The sequence below is a fragment of the Stegodyphus dumicola genome, chromosome 8, assembly GCF_044657685.1.
Source record: "Stegodyphus dumicola isolate Sdum_Otavi_A_Nest chromosome 8, ASM4465768v1".
Taxonomy (NCBI): domain Eukaryota; kingdom Metazoa; phylum Arthropoda; class Arachnida; order Araneae; family Eresidae; genus Stegodyphus; species Stegodyphus dumicola.
In genome coordinates this window covers 63525432-63549227 of record NC_140775.1, presented here as the reverse complement: position 1 = coordinate 63549227, position 23796 = coordinate 63525432, and the positions used below count along the sequence as shown (strand labels likewise).

Below are 23796 nucleotides of genomic sequence, written 5' to 3'. Positions count from 1 at the left end.
AGAACGAATTAGCAGGTTACTTCTTTCAACGAAAAGTAAAAAAAATTGCAGAAAGCATTTCTAACGAAACTTGAATATATGTTCATTTATTAGCCCTACCTTACAACGAAAGGTGTGAAATCAGTTCAAAATCTTTCTTAGAAAAATGAAGCAAAACTAAAGTAAAAAAAATAGCAGAAAGCATTTCTAACGAAACTTGAATATATGTTCATTTATTAGCCAAGGTTTGAAATCAGTTCAAAATGTTTCTTAGAAAAATGAAGCAAAACTAAAGGCTTCACGAATATAACTATATCTGTATTTAAGTGCATTTTGTAAATTTAACAAAAAGGTAATTTTTAGTAAAGAAATAATTTTATTTATCAATAAAAATGATCATTTTGTGTTAGAATTCATTCTTAAGTGTTTTATTAAATTTTAAATAATTTGTATGAAGCAAACCTCTTTAATTCCGAAGGCAACATATTTTAACAAGTAAGAAAAAAAGAGTATGCAATGGTAATTATAAATGATAAATATTTTCCTGAAAACAAAAGTAAGTTAGAATTTTTATTTAAAAATAATTTACAGTATTTAACGTGCTGCGTTTGCTTGATTGAAAACAATGAAAATGTTATTCTTAGATGAATAAGTTATAAAATTTTTACTTAACTTACGTCCTGTATCTTACGGCTAAATGTTTCCTACACATTCTGCACTGCATTCAGAAAAGATGCTAAGCCTAGAGAAGTACGCCACCATTAATTTAGTTATAATATTCTAGCTTATCTGAAAAGACTAGAGTTTTATGTGTTTTATTTAAACATTTTCTTATTAAGCGCAGCCACTGAAATGTAATGATGAAAAATGATTTACTTTGTGAAAAGAAATAGAGTGCATTAAAATGCACTATATTTTTAATTAAAAATAAAAATTTCACAATATTCTATTTTTTTAAAATAATAGTTCCATTTTTAATAAAAGTTCCATTTTTGTAAAATAAATATCGTTCTTCTTTTACTTCTCTTTTTGTTTTCTTTTAGTAAAAATATCGGCCGAGATAACTCATGCAAATTACCTTGCACTGAATAAAATATTTTTCTGAAAATATTCCTCAAACATTAAAGTATAATTAATATTTACGTATGACGCTATAACCTCTCTTAACCCGTCCCCTTAAAATTCCTAGTGTAACCCACCCAACTTGAACAATCTTCCATCAGTCCGCGATTCACCCCACACCCCAAGCTTCGAAATTGAAGCATGCGCCGATTGTTCCTTTGACGTCAAGCGACGCTTCCTTGCATCAGGTGCTCTTGTTTGGGAGTACATTGCCAGATTGGCGAGATTTAATTTCACGTGCGTGTTCCATAATTTAAACCATCGATTGGAAACAAAATGTATTTTCTCTTTTCAGACGGTTGTAGAATGCCTTTGACTTGCCAAACATATGTTTGTCTAAAACTTTTTAGATACATTTTATAGCTTATATATTTTGCTACATGTTACTAGTAAAGTATGTTTAATATCTAGTAATATCTGTTAGATATACTTGAGTTAGAAATATCTTTAGCGGAATACTTTGATAGTTCTGTGGCTTTGCTTTAAGCTACCAAGCATTTATCAGTGACGTTACTTAATAAATGTTGCCATTTCACGAAATATAAGATTTCAATTTCTACAGAAATAGCTAATTTCAGACTGCGTTCATTTGACGCGACAAAAGATCTTTAATTTATCTTTGAAAAAATAACAGTAGTGTTTAGAAAATTTATTCATATAAAAATAAACTTGTTACAATGTAAATCTGCATTTAATTTTTAATGTTCCATTTCACTCATTTGTTTAAATTACATTTAATTTGCAACGGCTTCAAGTAAAAATTTTTAAATATTCGCAAGCTATTATAATGAATAAAATATCTTTCGTATGCCATATAGTATAATGCGGTCTTAAATTTATGTAGTATTTTATTTTTATTGTTGCTGTTATTGCTATTGCTTTGATGTTTAAAATTTTTCAGCGTAACTATAAGTTTCAGAATTAAATAGTATTGAATGAGTTTGCGAATTTCAAAACACATATCTAAATGATTTTCTGCAAATGATGCATCGGTTTTAAGATATAAAATTGCTTTGCATGCCTTAATTTAGAATTTAGCAGAATTTTCGTTTTTGAATTTAAGATGATTTGTTCAGTTACTGCTGCTTCTTAAAAGTATTTAATAACAGTTTTAACTATACTGAAACTGAAAAGCAGTTTTATGGAAAATCTACTATAAATAAATATATATTTTTACATGTATTTAATAATTAGCCTTAACTGTTTTTAAAACATTTAAAACTTTCAAAGTAGGATCCTTTGTATATAATGGGGCATTGTAAAAATTTAATAATTTTGTTAATTGCATGGAGGAAAACTGTATTTTTTTCTCTAATACTGATAGCCGAAGATCTTCTCTCACTACTCACCTTAAGTTTTTAAAATTTCATATACACTTAATAATGAGGTCATCATGTAGCACATCTTTTACTTTTTGTAATTCGTGTTCGTAATTTGTTACAGCAAAATTTATGCAACTATTTCTAAATTTGACCGAAATCAGTACGGAATATGGAATTAGAAGTTTTAGACTTTGAAAGACGGTACGAAATTTGGGACTGGAGGTTATTATTCTGCTGCGTTTCCAACTTTCTAAAGAATTTTCAGCATGATGAATTTCAATTACTCTACGTAGCATAATTGCTACAACATCGATAGGGTATTCAGGGCTCTAATCTTTGCCTTTCAAAATAGAAGACAACTTTGATCAAGATATTGACCAAGCAGCATATAAAAATTTTATTAAAAAAAATTCTTCTTAATAGTTTTCTGTATTTTTGATGAATAAATAAATTACAACATGCACAGAACAAAATTATACATGAGAAATAGCTTAAAGTTTCTTCTTCATGCAATTCAAAACTTGAGACCTGATTCAAAACCTGAGAATATAACATAAATGCTATTTTCTCAGGGATAACTGTCAATGACCGAACACATGCAGTATTCAATGGGAATGGCCAATGGTCAGATAGCTGTCTAATTATCCCGAACATTATACAAACTGTACCACAACGGGCAATTGACACTGGCGATAATGAGATTCTGCCCCAAATTTGATGTAGGTTGGATGGAGCTGAGACTGTCTTTTCCCTATTCCTTTACTGCCAAACCTCCTGATCGGACTTTCTCCTCGTAGAGGTTTTACACTTCCCTTTTCTGCTATACACCCCATGCTGCTTATACACTGGAAACAACGAAGTCTTCTCAGGATTCGAACCCAGAACCAACAATATGACAGACAGCAAGGATAATTCCTACGCCGATCTGGCTATAAATAGCTCATAATAGCTCTGCTATAAATAGAATTTTAGTGACACTCTATATGAGGAATTTAAATACAAATGATCTATTCTTTAATGATTCTATTCTATGCGATGTACGTTAATGTTATCTGCAACGATCAAAGGATAAGTGCTAAATTGTGTGCAAAAGTTTGGTTTTTTTTTTCAATTCATGGAACTATCTATCTAACTGCATAATTGACAAATTCGTTTATCCAGCAATTTACCTACATGTATAAAGAAACATTGCATGTAAGTTTATTGGAGAAATATAAAGCATATTTTGAACCAAAATTCTTCCAGAGGTTTTTGAGTGCCAGTAAATAAATTTCAGCTGTGAAATAATAAAAAGCATTTCGTATTCTGTAGGACATCACGTTTCCCAATAATATGTTAAAATATATTCATTTCACTTAATCGCTATGTTTTCGAATTACGCAATACTGAAGGCTTTATTATTGATGCGAAATTAATTATTTTAAATAACTAAATTGAGAAAGTTCAGTTAACAAGTAAAACATTTACTTGAAAACTGTATAGAAAACATCACCGAAACTACTTGGAAAATGCAGGAACTGAGTGGGAGGAACAGGAACTTGGTTGAACACAGGATGAAAGAAGTGTTGAAACTGAGTCGTCCGAAAATTATGAGATGTAATAATTAAATTCATTATGAGAGCAATTACATCCCATTTATTTTATTGCTACCTGCTACCAAGCAGAAGTCCAAAAGGAAATTTTGCAAAGGCCTCGCAGAAAGCCTCGTCACTAAAAATACATTATTATTAATCACTTAATAAATTGCGTTTGTTTTCAATGCTGTTTGTTTTATATCATCTTCACTTATAAGTATGTAGAGCGTTTAGGCTTTTTTTAAACATGGGATTTTAAAAGGCGAAATCCCGGTAGGACTCGAAACTGAACCTCTCGAATACACGTCGTGTGTGCTATCGTTTTATCACGAAGGCATGCTGGAAAGACGCAGAAATACCTTATATTATCCCCCTTTTAAAGGGCGACTGGGGACCTGGTAATAGCGAATTATTGGCCGTCCCCTTTTTTAGTTCGGATGATACTGTAGAGATACTAGGAGTTTTTCGAAGCACAGGATTTGAAAAATGAGTAATGCCCTCGCTGGGACTCGAACCTGGACCTCTCATATACGCGTCAAATGTGCTACAGTTACACCACGAAGGCATCCTAAAAGGAGGGAGAAAATTCCTTTTAAACACACATTAAATAAGTAACCTATAAATAAACTTTACAAAGATCACACCATACGCTATTTGCGATACTAAAACTATATTACATATTAAGTATTCATTAAGTCACATTCGCTTCATAGCCTCTCCCCATATTTCAGCTATTCAAAAATAATATACTTTTCAAAGAGCACATGAAATTCTATGATATTAAAATAACAAATCAGTACAGGTGGAAAATGTTGTTGAGAGAATTATTGATTTGAAAAGCGAAGTTGAAGTATATCCCTAGATTATATTCTAAAGGAATACTTATTTATTATCAAAACACAAAAGAAAAATATTCCCAAATTTATTGTGGGCTCTATAGACCAAAATTGAAAGTTTTTATAAATTATTCTATTGTTATTTTGGATTTCATAGCTTAAAGTTTCATCTTTATGAACATACGTTTTATTATGATTTAAAATATAATAACGAAAATATGGATGCTTTCTTCAAATCCTTAATTTTTCTATACATATTTGTGACGCATGATACTTAATATGATCTATATAACCAGCTTTCATAGAGTATTTTAGTATATGGTGCTAAAATTTCAAACAAAATAAATTTTTTGAATTGGACTGTTTGAAAATATTTTATGATTGTGACTTCTCGCCAGAATTTGGAACTTGGCGAGGAGCATCACCAGGCGGTCTTTATTTAAATTTGCGGAAACCCTTGGTCTCTCCTGAAGCTTAGCGTCGTTACAAACACTGGGATCTGATTTTTTTTCAATGAAGAAATAGTAGCTTATTCGGTCGAATAGCGACCCCTTAGGTGGTGACTTTGTTCAAAAACGCCTTGCGACAGGAAATCGAATACGTTTTAAAGGAAGGTCTGCCATATTTTTCTTTCATTTAAACATATATAGGCACATATTTTGCGAAAGACTCAAAAAACTGTCGTTTTTGAGATTAAATCTTTTCCGTTGGATAAGTATTTAGTGAATGAGAAGAGAAAGCAATAAACTATTAAGAAAATTTCAAATAAAAACTGCAATTAGTGTTTTAACAAACTCATTCTATTTTACGAGTATTAAAAAAAGTACGTCAGCTACGTCAGTTTTAAGATTTTAAGATTGTATAAAAATTAAAGACTGACAAGTCTAGGTCAAAATTTGCTTTTGCAATGAATTTCTAGTCTATAAATCATTATCGTAAGATGTGGAAAATGTTAAATACATGTATAATAATCTAAACGTAAATTAGAATGCGGGAATAACAATTCTGAATTGTTATTTCCACAAAGTGAAAACAATACGAGTAGTAAGTAGATTTTGCTACTTTTCTCAGTTACATTTTAATCACACATTAAATACAAATGCATTTTCTTTCTAATTATTCTGGTTTACTCAACTCGGTAAAATAATTATTATGTTGTTTCTGGGCGAGTTAAAAAACTGAAATAGATACGAATATTGTAGTTAAGTGGTTGCAAAAAGAGAATGAAACATTCTACCGTAAGATTACTGTCACCAGTCACACATAATTTCTCCGTTATGATGTGCTAAAGAAACTATAGAAATATATGCAGGACAGTCATTAAAATAATTTTATAAGAATAAATGGATTAACTAAACATATTCAAACACAGGAAGAACATAAAAATTAATCTTCAGATTTTGAGCTGGTATCTTTAAAAGTAAAGTACAGACAATACCTTTTGTACGAAGTAACTATTGATAACTAACTTAAACTACTTTAGTTTACTTTATGGTATAAAATGTTAACTAAGTATTTTTACACTGCTGATGTAAGGACTGAAAATATTTCAAAGTTTTTGAAGTGATGTATGATTTTCTGTAACTTACAGCTAATTTACTACAAAAAGTGGATATATTTTACATTTTCATTTTTCTTTTTCAAGACTAATTTAGAAGTTAATTAGACATCAACATCATGTTAATATTAGGATATAATATAAATTACTCTAGACGTAATTTTTCAGTACATGCAATCCTTCAAATATTATCGTAAATAATATGAATTAATTACTGAACGCAACAATTCAACGTTTTAGTACATAACTGAGAATTAAAACTATTCAGTAAATAATAGTGATCATTGTCATTTCTCTTTACACTATGATTTTCTACAGACATACGTATGATAAAGGATTTAGTTAGGAAATACAAGAGGTGGAATGTATTATGTCATACAATCATGATTTTAGCTACAATATATGTACTGTGTATATATACGAATATATAAATGGAGATAATTTTACTGAACCTAATTTTTATCCTTGGAGAAATAATCGCTTCTGAGAATGAGGACAAAATATAACTTTGCCATTGTTGAATATATCAAAAACCTCAAGAAATTTTGAGGTAAATGAAATGAATCATCAAGAAATAAACAATTTACTTTTAAAGATGAAGCATCAATCTGTTGCTTTTTTTAGTCGCTTAAATGTAGCATCTTACTCTAATACAAGTTTATTTCATATGTAATATTTTTCATATGAAATAAGTTTATTTCATTATGTAATATTTGTATTACATAATGAATCGTAAAAGATATGTGAATAAAAGAGTTTTTCTTTTACTTTCAATCAATAAACAATTTTATCTCTTTGCTAAATTTCTTTAAAATAAATATTAGATTTGAGATTTGTTTTCATATTTTTCTTAAAACCATTAGCAATAAAGTAATATATTCGATTTTGATTTGCACTTAAATTAATGAAATGTGCTATACGACTTTTATATTAATATTATTCTTAAATTTTTAATAATGTTTCGTGTAAATAAATGTTAAGCATATCTGTTCTGAAATTAGCACTGCCAGTTTTTAGCCGCTAGCTTGTAATCTCCTGTACTTACGTTCATGAATAATATATTTTGTTTTCTTCTTATGCAAAACTGCTTAGAAATACCCTTCCAGAAAGAAAGACCATCAAAGAGATATCTTAAATAATATAAATCAGTATTGAACTGACAAATTGTAAAAAGCATGATGAATTTAACGGTACTTCAGGAATATGCAGCAGAATTTAGTTGATGTAATCCGCAAATGACTACAATTTGATTGATATAATCCAAAACGTTCAATTTATTAGGGTACTTAAGTGTTCTAACTTTACGTTAAACTATTTATTAAAGTGCTTCTTTGGATGTTTCTACTTACAAGCCAAACTTGGTTGGCGGCATCAAGCAAATACTCTTTTCAGCCCATAGAGTTAAAGCGGTGCTAACAGTTACGAACAGCAAGGCCGTTTTTCATAAGACATGACAAGCATCGCAGTTCTTTTACGCTCTCTTGCAAAGCAATTTGCATAACTTTACAGTCTGAAGAAATGCAGTTAAACTAAACTAAGGAGAAGACAGGATAATGTCTAAAATTTAACTTAATTAGAGGTAATAATTTAAATTCATGTAAATGTGTCATTACCTGGGCAGAGAACTAATTCCTAACAGATTACAAAGAACTTTTAATAAAAAATTCAGCATTTTTGCATTACAGTCACTTGTTTACTTTATAAAAACACGTATTAACTCTTGAATAATGAAAAATGGATAAACAGTTTTTAAAAATGAATTATATGTCTAATTTGGGGGATGACAATGTCGAAAAAGTATTGTTAGAATATTATTTTTGAATTTGTTGTTGTAGTTGTAAGACCTCACATTAATGGGACATAAGAATTTTGAATTGATAACGTATATGCTCATATTAACTTGTGATTAAAAAAGGAACATTTTTATGCAGCTTGCAGAAACGAATTGCCTGGTTCATTTGTGATAGGTTCGAAATATGTTCTTTTATTTAATCAGACTCAATTTCTGTGTTTTATATTAAGATTCTATTAGAATACGTTTATTTCAATTCCTTGGCTGACACTTCTGACTACCACCAACAGATTTGTTTGTGAATAAAATATTTCAATATATTCCTTACTGCATTCGGGGTGAGCAGGCATGTGATGTCTGATGAAATCAAGGGTGATAAAACTATTTCCATCTGTCTAAAACAAATATTCTTAAACACTTTCAAGTGCGCTAGCAAAAATTTTTATCTAATAATTTCGAAGATAAAAACTAATCGAATAATATAACTTCGTGGACAGCCATTTGACAGATACTACTTTACAGTTTACTGTTCAATCGTAAAATAAATTATTTGAGAAGTTATAAGACTTGTGAGGTTTCTTTAATTTGAGCAAACGGCTATTTTATGTTCTGAGTCTGCACTATGACTTCTCGCTTTTCGTTTTCCCTCCAGAATGCAAATGAGTTTGCGTTCATTTAAAGGGAAGTTTTGAGATTGTTAAATTAGAACATGTTCTGTCTCTTGAAGGCAACGTTGCTAGGATGGCTATTCTAGATAAGAGTTAATGTCTTCGGCCGTGCATTATGAATGTCGATAGTTGAATTTACCCCGGAGAAGTTCTGAGCCAACTTCGCATTAAGTTTCTCAGCGTAACCATTGGATATTAGTTATTTAAATTTAGCTTTATATTTAGCTTAATACCTTGAGTTTTTCGCCATAATTGCTGGAGGATTTTGTTAGCATTACTACTGCCTTCTATTCATCAATTTAGTTTTAAAGAAAAGGGTCTTGTACACCAAGTTTCTTTTATACTTTTAGACATAGCGCTAAATCGCTTAATGTCTGCTTAGAGCGAAGTACTCTGTATGTTAACAGAGAACGTCAAACTCTGCAGACTCCTGAAGGAAGAAACTGGAGAAAACGTTCATTTGAGAATTACCTCTTTATGTGACTATCTGTGTCGCAAGTAACTATATATGTTGTCCAAAATTAAATCTTATTTTTAAATTTGTCATTGCAAAACGATAAATACTTTCATCATTTAAAGCACTTTGTAATATTGAACACGTCTACGATCAACGATTGCGAAAATAAAGGCCGAGTAAAGAATTTAAGCCGGGTAAGTAAGGTAGGTATATTTACGCATATACTTTTTGATTATGCCTATTGCTTTTAGTAAGGATACATGCTCGCGATTCTTTGCAATTATAATTTGTTGGTAGTAGAATTAATCGCACATAACCTAAGAAAAGTTTATAAAGCGTTAAACGAATTTTATAGTTTATTCTGTTAAAACACAGGATACACTTAAAAACATTAACAGATTATAATTGGGTATATGTATGGTATTTTGAAGTTTTACTGTTTTATTTTATGCTTTTTGTTATCTAGTTCTTTGAATAAAATATGAATAAATTACATTTGAAATAAAACGCGGTTTTAAGGAGTACTGTGAAATACATTTGTACGTAATGTATTTTACCCTTACACTGTCTAAATACTTAAGTTGTGCTTTATCAAATATTTATCTTCCTGTAATGAGTTACTAAATCTAAACTCAACAAACACACAACAGAGAAGGAATACGCTTGTCTTAGATATTCTTTAAAATTGAAAGCTTTTTCTCTTTCCTCGGCAATTAATTATTCATCTTTATTGCAAAAACTCAATGCTTGCTTGATAGAAACAAATTAGCGGCGATTTTACTTAATATAATTATTAGAAAGTAACTGATTATATAACAAAGCTTATTGAATCGATAATGTTTAGCGTTTTTAACTCACGCTGTAAAAGAGAAGCTTATCTCATTTTAGTAATAAACGTTTTGTAGTATTACGGCAACTATAACAGCTGTTCTCACTGTTAACGTAAACTTTGTAGTAGTAGTAGTAAAACGGCAACGAAAATCCGGGTACCTGAATTCTATCTTTGACGTCACACGCATGCGCTTCTACTGACTTTTGTACTTGCCGAAGTGAAGGAACACAGAATGCCAGAGCTTCTCAGCGGAGATGGTTCAGAAGTTGGTTTTCGTCATGTAAGAGAGAAGAAAGAATAGTTTTCAAGTTGGTTAGAAGCAGGATTATTGTTTATTTTTTTGACGGACGAAGGCGAACAAAAAGAAAATTCAAATTACGTACTTTTTCAGTTTTTGCTATTTTTTCAAGCTTAGATGTAATTACAGAACTAGAGTTGAAAAGAGTTTTTTTAGAACTTGAGTAACGGCGTTTATTATCGTGTTTCATATTGTGTGGCAGGAAAAGTTTTTCAAAGCGCTAGGCAAAGACGAAGTGTCGTCAGAATTCAGTAAGAAATGATTTTATGTTTATTTATTTTTCTTTGCTTTAATGCACGTTTTTCTGATTAAATTCTTGATTTATTTCTTATGGAATCATCTTAAAGTTTGCATTAGTAAATCTCAAATTATTTATGTATACTATATTTACATATTAACTTACTAAATTCTTTTTGAAATGCAAAATTCATTTATGTGAAAATGGATTAATTTTTGTTTATAAATGAGCAAACGGTATCAAAACACAAAGACGTTATTTCATTTTTGTTTTCTATTGAAGTTTTTTTAATTTAATTAATAATTTGTCTCTTACGTAAACAGCTGAAATTCTGTGCTATAAAATCAGGGAATCTTTTACATGATGTTCACTAAATTACTAAATTCGTATTCAAATAACTGATTCATTTGTAAAAAAATGAAACGATTTAAGAAATCTTTAACAAAGTATCTCCAAAATGTATTAAAATATTTTAAAATGACAATGTTATACAAATAAAACGAAAAATTACCCATTAACTTGAACGTTTTTAAATTATTATGAAAGTGTATTGCGAATTACGCTTTCATAATAAATTAGAAACGTTCTTTATTAATTATCTGACATGAGAGAAATCAGATTTTGTAAGAAATTTTAAATTATTATGATTTAGGTCGATCATATTGTTCTATAACATTATTAGAAAAATTAAGGTAGTTCTTAGAATTTAGAACAATGAAGTTAGATTCTATAATTATAAACTGCATTACTAAAAGCAATTTAGCAAACATATGGAACAGTTTTATTGATTCTGTAAAGGGCTATTTAAAGCAAGCTATATAATGTTATTAGTAATTAAAATATGAAATTCAACATTAAACAGGTTCTTTTACAAATGATGAATGGGGAACTAACAGCTAAATATTATAGAAGTAATAGTAAAGTAAAATAACTTATATTCAGTTTATTACCATTAAATGCGTAAGAACAGGTTAAAAAATTTAAAACAAAGCAATCAGAGGAACAAAACGAAAAAGAAAAATCTTCGAATTTTTTTTAAATCAATATTCATGTACAAAAACTGAAAAATGTACAATGTAAAACGAATCTCATAATCAAGAAACTAAAATAAAACTTATGCGTTGTTTTCTCTGCGATAAATCACTTCTAGGTCTAATGCAACTAGTTTATTGCATGCAATATGATTTACAAGAAGGATTAGTTATACAAATCTTAAAGGAATAATGATTAATAGCATAAAGTTACTCATAAAAATATTTGAACTGTTTGTATTTCCTAATTTTCCAAGATGTCATTCGCAGATACATTATTCTAAAGCATACGTTACATCTAGTTCTAAACCGCTATGCTGAAAACACCTAGTTCTAAACCGCTATGCTACAATAATTATAACTTTCGCTTTTCTAAAATTTCTTATATTATTATGCTTCTAAATAACAAATAAACTCCGAGGACTGAAGTGTTGTCCATGAAAATCTTCACAGAATTAAGCGGAAGTTTTATTCCTGAAAAGCTGACACAAGGTATCTTCTATTGCATCATTCTCCACAACGTGCTACAAAATGAGTTGAATGCAAAGTCAGTGTTTCCCAGTCATAAAATTTAATGATGAGACATTATTTTGCAAGAGACTATGGGGAAAAACGCCAATTTAAACGAAGTTCAAAGATTTTAAGAGTAAAATAAGGGATTTTGCTTCTTTTTTTTACAAAAATATAAAATATCATTTAGAATATTTGTACAGAGATATTTTTTTGCTTTGGCGAAAATCACGTTTAATATTATTCTAATTTAAGAAAACAATAAAGCTATCAAGGCCAATTTAAGGCCTTTTATTATTATGCTTCGCCAAAGTCATTAAACTGCAAAGGTATATTTAATTTTTATAATACATAATTAAGATCGAAGAATGTATATAATGCTAATGTTATTTTTACTACATTTTTAAAGGGTAAGTATTTTTAAATGGTGTTATATATGCTTTCGTTAGAAAATGAAATATAAATTTCGCTTGAGTCTTGCAATCTTAAAGGAATTATCAATAAAGGAATGAAACCGTGCATCTAACATTAAGCACTGCGCATTCTCATTAAATACATCTTTTCTAGGATTTGTGTCAGTATTGCTGTTTAGATAAGGAAATTCAGACTTCAAAAGAATTGTTTATCAAGGCATTTAAAAAAAAAGCTATTAATAATGCATATAACATTTGTAACAAAATACATAATATGCAACTTGAGAGAAAATTCAGCACTGTGATTTTATGAAAGATAGATATTTGATGTTTAATCAAATGTATGTAAATTTATTTCGTCAAAAATAAAAGGCGGTAGCATATACAGATAGACGTCAAGTACCTATTTCAAAACCGAATATAATATTTGGATAAAATGTGCATGGAATACGGGAAAAATTTCATATTGTTATAATTGGTCGGACTGTCAAAGAACTAACTGCAAATGAATATTTTATAAATTTCAATAAACTTCTACATGACAAGCGATTCAATAACAAAAGAAGTTGGTGATAAAATCGATCATCTTTGATTGTGATCCTAATTCGTACAAAACCTGGAAAAGAAAAATTAAATATACCTTCCAGCTTTGATAAGCAGTTATCATTTGGTTATCATTTATGCGATCTGTAAAGTATTGGCATTTCTCGAGGTAATAGATCTTTAGTTTATATTCCTCACGGCTTAGAAAATAACCAGTTTTCAGAGCAGTGTCATTTGACATAATATGCTTCATACATATACCACATTATAAATATTAAATATATTTTTAAGAACTCAAGTCTTTGTTTTCTTTTCAGTTACGTATCTTCCATGCATAGCTCAAAGTATGTACCTTTGTTCTGATCTATAATTCTATTTAATCTGACGATTCTGTTATACTTATATTTAGTTATTTAAGATATGTATAATTCGTATAACTAATTGATAACAGTTAATATTTATTTCTGTACGCAATGTATGAATACATTGCATACAGAAATACGCAATACATTTCATACGTAATGTATTTTCATACATTGCGTACAGAATTTATGCTGTTTCCTTAATTAAAGTCACAAGATGTCACGATAAACTGACCAGTTTTGAAGTGATATTTCAAGATCAAAATCTAATATCACCATTCTGTTAGTTACTATTTTTGTCTTACTATCCGAATTATTCATTCATTATTCATCTGAAAACTATCGTTTTATGTATGAAGTATAGTGTAAATAAAGCATCGAAAACTATCATGATAAGTGTAGTGTAAATAAAGCATCGAAAACTATCATTATAAGTGTAGTGTAAATAAAGCATCGAAAACTATCATTATAAGTGTAAAGCATCTTGCTACGTACGTAGAGGTGATGAATAAAATTATAGAAACATGACCCGAAATTTACGAAGTACTTAAATGTTCAACTCGGTTAACTTCATTGTTTTCATCAAAATTTACATCACTGTTGTTGCAGGCACAATAACAATAAAAGATATTGAGAGGAAGGTAGGAAATTTCTAAAAATAATTCTGATATTCTACAATGAACGTGTTTAGATCTTTATTAACTTTCAGAAGTTATTCAGATGCCAAACCATGTGTACATTTAATGTGTACAAAACGTTTGTAAGTTTTGTCTTCCAAATAAAATATTTTGTCCCATCGTATTGCTATGTTAAACGTTTCACGATTTTTTTAAATTTTTGTTTAATAATTTTTTTAAAAAAATATTTACTGCTTCAATTTTAGAGCATTTCGTTTCTGTCCTTTTAGGGGATTCCTATTCTTAGAACATTTGTTGAGTTTGGGGAAGTTGACATAAAGAATTCTAATGTTTAAAAGGAATTTCTTTCGCCTTCTTAGCGCGCCTTGGTGGTGTAATAGTCTGCATGCTGGACGCGTATTCCAGAGGTCCGTGGTTCGATTCTCGGCGAAGGCGTTGCTCATTTTTCATGACTCCTGCTTTCAAAAAATACCTAATGTCTCTACAAGTGGGGCGGGCCCCAAATAAAAGGGCGGTGGATGATGATTCTTCACACTCATGATTTGGTGATTGGGTCCCCTAAAACCCCAGTCGCCCTTTAAAAGGGGTAGTATATAAGGTATTTCTCCCACCTTCTTAGAGTACCTTCGTGGTGTAGTGGTCTACAAGCTGGGCCCGTATTCTAGAGGTCCGTGGTTCGATTCCCGGAGAAAGCATTGCTCATTTTTCACCTCTTTTGCTTCCAAAAAAATACCTAATGTCTCTACATGGTCTTTATTTCATTATTTCTTTACTAAGTCACGTGTAATTAGTTTTTCCTCTCCTAAGAAAGGGAAGAGAAGAAATCCCGGTTTTTAATATTCGGTAAAATTCAAATTTTCGATGTTTTAGTTTCAAATCATAGACTACATTTCGAAAGAAAAAAACTCACGACTTCTATGTGAAAAACAATCATGCTCTCACTTACATTTAGAGAAAACAAGCAGGAAATATAACTCTGCAAATCAAAATGCATTTAGCCTTTGTTTTATTTTAAATTGCGACCAAACAACTGCGAATGTTTTCAACTATTGAAAGTTATATTTAGTATATACATCACTTGGATTGGCAACCAAAGTTTGTTTGCAAATACTTATAAAGGATGATTTTAGAAAACATAAATGATTAAAGTTATGTTTATTTATTCTATTCATATTTAGCATAATTTACATGGAATATGTTTTTCCAAACTCTTCGTACTAGACAAGTAAATTTTATGCTAATAGACCTGTAGTTTGTTGTGTAAACAGAGCACAGGAGTGGTACGGGTCTAATTTTCTGTATAAAAGCAGAAATTTGGGCATAACAAAGACTGCAGAAGTATAACATCCGCCCCATTATTAATCAAAAGTAACAGTTCAAAGCATTCTAGCTGATTATATTATAGTTCGTTATGCAAATGTAATGCAAACGTTGATATGCAGTACGTTGAGACAAAGGTCTCTGATTTAGAGCTTATATCAAGTTCAGAAATTTTAAATGAAACTTCTTATTAACAACCAAATGTTGTTCAACTTTTTAATGTTGATTAGCCGAGACGCTATATTTTTACCTCCCATTTTTTTATTTTAGACTTTCTGTATATAATGCATTCGATTTTTGTTATATTATTCTTGTGTATTTTCCTTCCTATCCATTCATTTTCGTTTTTTTTTCACTAATTAATTTTGATCTGTCGTTATTATAATCTACTGATAGAAGCTTAAAAATTATCCATACTAGTACGCCGAATACGTGAATACGTGTTAGATTCAGGAATCAAAAATACATTACAATTTACCAGACAGAAATTTAGATATCAGCGATAAACCTGAACATATAGGACCGGTATTTTAATTCCAAAATCTGTTGGTAAAAGACACGAGATACGCTGGAGATAAACTACGGTGAAAATAACAGAAATTTCAGATTTATGTGGACATATCATCACCTGTATTCTGAAGCAAAGCCTTATGTATACATGAAAAGCGAAATTAAAGCAGTTTATTAAAATATGTAATTCTGAAGGATTAAATCACTGACTTCGACAAAAATAACTCGTCCTGCGTAGCTAATGTGATTATACAGTGAAGATCCTTTTTTTCATATAGTCATCTATGAAAAAGAATTTTTTTCGAAATGATAATTAATTTTCTTCGATTCTGATTTCTTTCTCATTCCGATTGTCGTGATAAGAGGACCAGAATTGCGACTAAAAATCAGTATATGAAAAACTCAGATATTTTTTACAAATATATAATGTTTCTGAATTTATTACAGGTTTATCTATAATTTGTGTAAGAAAAGAAATATATAACCAAATAAAAAATATTAATTATTTTTCTTGAAATAGACGAAAAGGAAGAAAAACTATTACAGAATTTAGAATTTATGTTTCTGATACATTTTATAGAGCTTTATGTGCTAAATTTTGTTAGATGTAAGTTATTAGTTTCTTTGTCATATGTTAGATTAAGATACCTCGACCTTATATTTCATTCACAATACAATAAAGAGGCAACGAAGTAATGAAATGTCTATAATGTTATTTTAACATTTCTTTTGTTAGTTTATGTTGGCTATTGCTTTAAAAGCTGAGTAATGTGAGGGTGAAATTCTGCAGTCATGATTTTACAAATGACATCTCATCTGCAATAAAACTGATACGCAGTATTGAAAACGAAGGGAAGAAATGAGAATTCTGCTTCTGTGTATCTCACAAGAAAAGTAAACAGTTAATAAATACTATTTTTTTTTCTTTCAGTTTACACAATTAACTTTATACCTAGTCTGTTTCTGCATAAGAAATAATTTTAGTAGATTCATTGGGGGCACTAATTAAATTTTACATTCTTTGGTTTAGAAGCATTAATTCAATATTTTTAACACTGATATTAGTGAGTAAATTATTATTAAGTAATGCATTATTTTGGTGTTGAGAGTAAAAAATACATAGCAGAATAGCACCCATTGAGAACTCTCAGTGTAAGTGAATAACATAAGATTTTAATGAGTCTTCCCTAAGATGTAATAAGATGAATGAACACATTGACTTCAACTTATCACTATAAAGAAAGGAGATGAGATAGACAGTCGGTAACATGATCAGGATAACTCCTCAGCGTTAAGCCCACTCGGCATGATATTATATCGGTCGGCAGGCATTTGACTATAATTCGATGAATTGCTACAAAGTGGATGCAGGTGCGGTACTTGAATCTCACATTCTGATGGATTATTGCTAGCGTTCGTGTCTTCTACTGCTATAATTACATCAGCATTCCTTACAACGCAACATTGCACCACAATGGCAATAACCACAACTAAAACCACAATCACATTTACTAAGGATTAAATACATTCACTTGTTTTCTTTTCCGCACGGCACAGCCGTAAGGGGAAAGCAAATTTCCCAACACATTATAATTAGATTAAATACTGTACTATGTATACTTGCTACTGATTAAAACTAAATATATTACTCTAATCATATATTAACTAGTAAATATATTAGTAAGAAATGTGCATTTATTAGCATTATAAATTACTTTATTTTTATATATTTCCGGATAATGATAAATAAAAGTTGGAGGAACTAGTTAAATCTTTTTACAGCTTTCAGTTATATAATTAAATTATAAATAAAACTTTGCCCCATAAAACACATAAAATTGTGCCTTTTTAAACCATTGAATGTAAAGTTTTAAATAATATGCAATGGTATTGAAGCTTTTAAACGAAAACTTCTAATTTCACTAAAATTCAGCTAAAAGTTTTCAAACGAAAAGATCTAGTTTCACTAAAAATTAGGTAAAATAAAGGTATCCAGTTTAACTCTCAAATATTTTGTTTATTCTCTTATTACAAAAAATTAACAAATTATAAATACCAATTAGTTAAAATGATCATGTGTGAAAACTGAATGATTTCAAGTATTTCACTTTACCGTGGTAAAGGTTTTAGTTAATATATATAAATAACAAAGAAAAGTTGAACGGCAACGCTTTAAAATTTCACAACGATCAAATGTGTCAGTATAACAAACTACAATCTGTCTGTATTTATTACCTCTAACGATGGCAACTTGGTCTGCAATCTGTCAATGCAATGTCATTCTGTGTTGTTGTGTTGTGACTTATCTCACTTTCTGACAGTAACATCAGAACAAGCCCACGAAGTTTATCGTGACAAAGACAACAAGATTACGCTTTCGTTGGCTAGAGCACTGATAATTTTACTAGTAACAGTACGACACCGATCAGTTCTGCCTCCATTTTGATGGAGAGCACTCCGGGGTTTGAGTCCAAGGATTTCCTACCTCTGATCCTCTACCAGCAACATCTCGAGAGGACTTTCGGTTCGCCATGTATTTAGAATGCCCCATGATACAAAGAAACTATACATTTACAAACATCCCTGCCTTCTCCGGGATTCGAAACCGGGCCTTTCAGTATAGCAGTAGGCTTCCCTAACCACTATAACATCTGGGCGGTTGTTGTTCTGTAAATGTATTACCAGTATAATCATGTCCCAGGACAAAGTTCTGGTAAGCGCAGAGAGTGGAATCAAGAAGCGAGTAATAGTTCAGGAATAAAAGGGATATACTTTAAAGGAGTACAATATAATGTTACAAATGTACACAACTGTTGTAATAGGTTGAAAAGCTAAGATCACAATGTTTGAACTAAGATGCTGATAGAGGTATTGATGCTAAACACGGAAGTAGTCATCTTCGAGGCTGGAATATTGACGAACTGTTTCGATTAGTTAACGAATCTCAGTGTTCTGCATCTGTTAAGAGTCTAATGTGTTTTCTCTGTTCCACGATAGGAACAGTTTGCAAAGTTGCTTGTATAATGCACGACCTCGTCTACCTTTACCGAGGCCTGACGAAGGACTTATTTTTATAGTCATGATAATAGTTTCTACAGCGATGATGATGACTTTGTGTGTCAGCTACAGCTTTGTATGTTGTTCGCGGCATCAATCCGACTTGCATTTTGTTTATAAAGAATATTGAAAATTTTCATTCTATGGTATTAGTATATTAATGATTATCAAGCAGAAGTATGAAATATTAACAAGATAATCGAAGTTTAATTCCACTGAACATCTATTCATCAACGTAAGATTATGACTATAATTCCTTCGTTTAAAATAAAAGAAAAGAATGCAGAGATTTAATGTTTTTTAACAAATTGTCTTCTGAAGTAAACTTAGTTAATTAATAATTATATTTTAGACTGATGGTTCAAGGTTTGATGCTGTATTAATTAAAATGTAAATTAAACAGATTTCAAGAGTCTTAAGATTTAGACAAACAGATTTCCTTTTAAGTTACAGTTACAAGCAATAAGTAACATTTGTGTTTTTCATGAAATATTAAATTTAAAAAAAGTATGTTATTCAAATGCGTCGAATAAAATATTACTTCCTTTAGTAAAACTTCCTTTGTTTTCGTCGTTTAAGACAATGCATCTGTATTTTGAAAAAAAAAAGTAATTTAATGTTTCTAATCCAATTAATACTTTGGAACCTGAAACTATTAGTTGCATTGAGATTAATTAGGTGATGTTTACAATTTTGTTTTCGAAAGAAGATACGCTCTACTGCGTTATTAAGAATGCTTTTAATGTTCCTTTTCGGAGCGCTTAATGATCTTGTTTAAAAGCACAAGATACTTTATAATCTACTTAATATTTTTGTTTCATTCTTAATAACCGTTTTAAGGACTCCGTTATGCTTATTCCAGTGTACTCTTACCGTCCATACCGAGTTCCATTATATTCATTCATCATGGAATGTTCCAAATTCTATAAGCGTTACAAAAATCGCAGCTAGCTATGAATGAGGAAGTATAAGGACGGTTACCACTGAGTTCATTGAGGAATGATATTAATTTTATGTAATTATTTGATAATTCAATATGGAAATTAAGTGACTATTTATTATTAGTCCAGTAAATGAAAGAACTGAAAGTTCTTATTAGTGAAAGATGGTGAGCTATGTGTACCTTCCGTGACAGTGCTTATGCATTTTGATTCCCTTAACACTACCGTCGTATGGTTATGGAGACATCATACAAGAAGAAATGTTTTCACCGGAAGATACGTTTTCATGCCGAAATATTCTGTGCTTTATATTATTGCTGAAATTTCAATAGTTCCTACCAACGTCGTCAGTTTTTGCTACACATCAATTTCGTAATTGTTTTTTCATATCATGCAACTGTATTTATTTTTAAATTTTAAACTTACTCTCTCTGTTATTGCTCCTATAAATAGTGCGGAAATTTCTAAATACGATTGCTGAAAGCAAACGTGTAACAATAATGATTTATTAAAATAAATTTCTTTTAAAGCATAGACACTATTTTGAATGACTATAAATCGCATAAAATTACTACAAGCAGTCAGTCAGTTTTTCTTTGGCTGAATTTAAGGACATTACGGTTATAGATTTCTCCATTTTGTAAGTGCTAAGTTACTGCTGAACGTGAAGAATCTTAGGAACTGATAAGCTGCTAATCGCTTGAGTTCCTACAACAAGATAGAAGATGAGATGGAAACAACAAGATGGAAGGGCAAATAACCCTTTATTATTCAGATAAGATTTAATAGAACTCCGTCTTGGAGTGTACAATATAAGCCGACACTTGGGCTTGAATTTAAGAGGCTAAGAAGTAAACTAAAACTAATCTAAACTAAAGAGATATAGCCGATGCTATCAAAGTTTTAACGTAGTTGGTCCCTTTAAACACGAGTTGACTGCAAAGCTATCAAGGGCCTGAGTACGGCCGAGCGTAATAACAGCTTTTAGAGAGAGTAGCCAAAAAGGCGGACGCGCGCAAAACAAAATCTCTGATTCTCTCTCACTCAGCAAGTAGAAATTTGTGGTTAAACAATTTCTATTAAAAATTAAACTTCCTCTATCTATCTATCTAAAAATCTAACTATCTAAAAATTAAACTTCCTCGTTATGTATTCAGACGGGATTCTAAAACTACGTTCGGGTCGGAAGTAATAATTGGAAGTTAAGAATCGACAGGAAAGGAACTTGAAATTTAACTTTTAATAAAATTAATATAATCCTTACAAGTTAATAAATAAGAGGTAAATATGGTTTTATCGTGAAGCCGAAACCAGGTGCACCTTTCTTATTATTTTGGCATCATACATTGTATTATCTATTATGTAGTACTTTATGGCACTTGTTAAATATTTCATTCCCCACGCCTTGTTTTCCATGGAAGAAACATTTGTGTATAATTCGGATATGTCTGTTTTCGTGTCAGTCAGGGTCATTTCGAATTATCTACATCTTATTCCTTATAATGATATTATGCAGGGCTTTCATAGTAATTTAGAAATTGAAACATTTCAGTGGTGAAACACATGCCGTTCAATTAAGCAAACCATCCTTAATTCACGTATTGTTCTGAAATATTTATTCAGAGATAGGTACAGGGAAGAAATATAGAAATATATATAAATCCAAGAATGAATATAGATCGTAAAAAGGTATATTCTTTCAAAATAATGGTTGTTCTAAGAAACTCGATTTCATTTGCAATTCATAGATGATTGATAGCAGTGCTACCTTTCGTCGTATAATAAAACAAACTGTGATTGTTTTCAAATTTATATACTGCGTGTTATCACACTAGATATTTTCTTCAGAGCTTTACTAATTAGGATTCGAAAAGTGTTAGGAGAGAGAGAGGAAAAAAGTTAGAGAAATTTATGATTTGCTTTTAACTCTTCCTTCTGCTATCGGAATTACTGATTCTTTGACATTATTTGATTACTCCCTGTAACCTAGCATTTTTAATGCAGAATTATAAAAGCGGCAAAAAGTTTGAAGGTTAATATTTAATTTAGGAAGAATTTGGGGAGCGAGTTGTGCAATACTTCAAGTTTGTACTAGAGAATTCAGGATAACTTTAAACATATAAAGATTGGTTAAAAATTGGCTGTGATAACGAGACAGTCAGAATTAGATAATATAGTATAAAATCTCTACTTCTGTTATCTCAGTCGATAATTTGGCTACCAGGTTTACAGTATTTTGGCTACCAGGCGCAAATTGTGCTTTTCAAGATAATGATCTCTGTATTTAGATGGCTATGAGCCTCCATTATCCGAGCTCACAAAATATTAATAATGATTCCTATTTCATTCACATATCTATTATTCATATGAAGACACTGTAGCAACCTATTTAAATTTTATGTCGATATTATCTTTGAGATGCGAAACAATTAATGTTGAAAATGCTGATTGGCTGTAAAAGAAAGAAATTTTTGTGGAAGTGCAGCTTAAAGCACGTTTGGTAGTTGAGCTGAAGATTGAGAATTCAACTTGCGAAAATCGTTATTGTAATAACGCAAGAATTTGGAACATTCAATTTTTAAGCTTAAAATTCTATGTGTTACTAAAGGTCATCGTTATAAGCGGATGCTGACAGTGTCGAAAGGAAAATTACGTGGCGAAAATAAGTTCGCTTTCGCCCGAGTCGTTGCTTACTGGTAAGCTGACTCGGTATCAAATAACGGCGAATCTGCTGTTCCTTGTGTAAAAAGGATATGGACCACTTTCCGTTTAAAAGTTCTCTACGAAGCCTTACTTACCTTAGCAAACATTCGTCATGTTTTTTGGGCTAATCAGAGAAACCAAAGAAATTCAGGGAAAGCAATTACAACTGCATGTTGAGATATATGACAATTTTTAAACGAACTAAATATTATTTCATAACTGAAAACAGCAAAAAGAAAATGTAGCATTTTTAGGCAATCAAAGTTAAATTTATCGAAACTGACAACATTATTCTATATGCTATACAGCATATTGTTTCAGATTTAGGTAATGTAATTAAATTTTAAGAGTTTTAATTTGTTTCCAAATTTAATAAAACCTGTTACTGATTGAAAATATGAGATATTTAAAAGTATTAAATATAGCTCTTAATATTTCAATTTTTCACTTTTATATTTTATTAATTACAGAACTTTTAATTTATTATAAATCCCACTAACAACTTTTACGAATTTTGTAATTTGTTTTTCTCAATTTTGTTAAAAGAAAGGGCTTTTAACGCCCTATGTCATTTAACGTATACATGATTATTACATAATTTTTTTTTAAATAAAAATTTAACAAACACTGTTTGTTTTTATTTATTGTTATACTGCTTTGCTTAGTTATCTGATAGGAATGAACTAGTAATAAATTGCGAGTCAATGCGTTTAACTTGATGAAAACAAGTTTCAAGCTTCTTAATTACTTAATTTTGCTTTCGCTGTACCAGTAGACGAATAATTAAGACCGCTGAGCACTGCTATTTGACCTAATTTGAGTTTTAAGCTAAAAGAATGCTCTGACTGTATGGCTAGTTTTCTTGTTTTTGCCCATTTGTAATGTGAATATGACCCCGTTTTCCTCAAAAGTCCTCTACGAAAGCATCCTTTTCCTAAGGCAAGTAGTTCACGGGCCTTTGCCATATTCAAATAAGCTACTTTTCTTAATTCTTCATAAAAGCTACAAACATCTTAATTGAAATTGCTTCAATCATTTGTAATTGCTATTTCGCAGACTTCCAAAATTTTGGAGCTTCGTTTTTCTTTAAAA

General features: G+C 30.3%; 1 protein-coding gene across 1 annotated transcript in view; it reads left to right on the top strand.

Annotated features, from left to right (window-relative positions):
• The first annotated feature begins 10401 nt into the window (after positions 1 to 10401).
• LOC118199167 (innexin unc-9-like) overlaps positions 10402 to 23796 on the top strand; it is a 312877-nt gene continuing 299482 nt past the window's right edge. The window contains exon 1 of the mRNA XM_085821916.1: positions 10402 to 10689. The gene's annotated coding sequence lies outside the window, so the exon portion shown is untranslated. The remainder of the gene's footprint in view (positions 10690 to 23796) is intronic.